The sequence below is a fragment of the Echinops telfairi genome, unplaced genomic scaffold, assembly GCF_000313985.2.
Source record: "Echinops telfairi isolate 266 unplaced genomic scaffold, ASM31398v2 ScPeMD7_7467;HRSCAF=8505_1, whole genome shotgun sequence".
NCBI lineage: Eukaryota > Metazoa > Chordata > Mammalia > Afrosoricida > Tenrecidae > Echinops > Echinops telfairi.
The window spans coordinates 29123181-29124904 of NW_022111368.1; positions in this window are offsets into that span (position 1 = coordinate 29123181).

The window sequence follows — 1724 nt, forward strand, 5'->3', positions numbered from 1 at the left end:
ACAAATGTGTTTTGAAAGAGATACAGCTAGAATGCTCCTTAGAAGCAAGGTTGGTGTATGAGGCCATACACTTTGGACCTATTATCAAGAGGACCAGTCCCTGGAGAAGGACATCTTGCTCAGCAGAGAGTCCGTGAAAGAGAAGAAATTCCTCAACAAGATGGATTGCCCCGGTGGCTGCCACAGGAGCACCATTATGAGGATGGCCACAACAGGGCAGTGCTTCATTCTGTGGCCCAGGGGGTTGCTACGAGTTGGAACTGACTAGATGGCACCTAACAATGACAGCAACACCTTCTCTAGGGGGCAGTGGTGATTCAGTGATCAAATTCAGATGACCAGCCAAGCCACGTGCCATGGAGCCACTACCCGTCTGTCAGGGGAGGTTTGAATTTTGCTAGGAGGGGCTTCAATAAGTTCATGGGAAAATGTAAGCGATAAGGGAATTTTCCCATGAATTCTGATTAGGATTCTGCTGCGCTTCCAGGCTTAACTGGACTGAGGAAAACAGGCCCGACGATCTGCTTGTCAAGCCCCCAATCACAGGAGGCATTTCAGTCAACCATGATGGGGTTGTTACGAGACTGGGGGGGCTCAATAGCAGTTAACAGCAAGAGCACTTTCTTCAACTCGACAGAGATGAGAAAGGGGGGCATTTGGGCCCCCAGATTACAGAGTAGCTCAGAAAGGGAACAGTATCTTATAGACTTGTCTTCTATAATCAGTGTTTTTCCAAGTGTAACTTTTCAATTGAGCAGTCATGAAGAGTATAAACCAAAAAATGAAACAGATTTGAGAAGACTCATAAAAATCAGAGTGCACTGTAGTCATTATAAGTATTCCTTCCTGAAATTTTGGCCTTGGTGGTGTTTGAGTGAGCGAGTGTGTGTGTACACTAATGATATAAAACCTACTTTATAGTACGGGTTACAGTTTAGCAAATTTGAAAGCCTGGATGCAAACAGCTGTCATCTTTTCGGTCGTCCTCATATTTACCTTCATCGTGGGCTGCAGGCCTGCTGCCTTGGCTCTTCACACAATGCCTGGATGGCAGGGTCATGGAGGGCCGGGAGTCCTTTTGCCAAGGCCATGGACTCCCTTTAGCAGAAGCAATCCGTAAGCATGACAACCTTCTTAGAGCAAGTTCCAAGAACTAAGAACACAGTCCTCATCGCAGTTGTCCAGAGTCAGTTCTGGGCGTGCTGTCCACCCACTGCCTAGCTGCTTTCTGAAATACTTGAACATTCCAGGCCAACCCTGCAAGCAGGCCTCCCTGACACGCCTGAGAGGCGTGCATCAGGTGTCTGGTAAGGTCACAGAAAGGAAGCCACAGGTTTATCTTTTTGTACCGGTGCCTCTCAGCATAGGTAGCACAGAGTTTAGCGTTCCCCTACTTCTAAGTCATTAAAAAAGACCTTTTTTCCAGCTGTTGGAGATTGCAAGGGTCCATTTTTGTTTCTGAGAAACTGCAGCCTGGTCGTTTTCACAGGGAGCATCCAAATGAGAATGTAAGAGAGTAAAACATGTAAGGAATTAATTGGCTTGACAAATACTGTAGACAATTCCAATGAAGGCCCAGATGGATTTTTCCCCTTCCTTAATTGGATTTATTGCTGTTCCATAGATATTGTGAGCATAATTACAAGTAAATGGCCAGTTTGATTTCTGGAAACATTAGACTTTTGAACGGCAATCCAAACCAGAAAACCAAACCCTTTGCCATC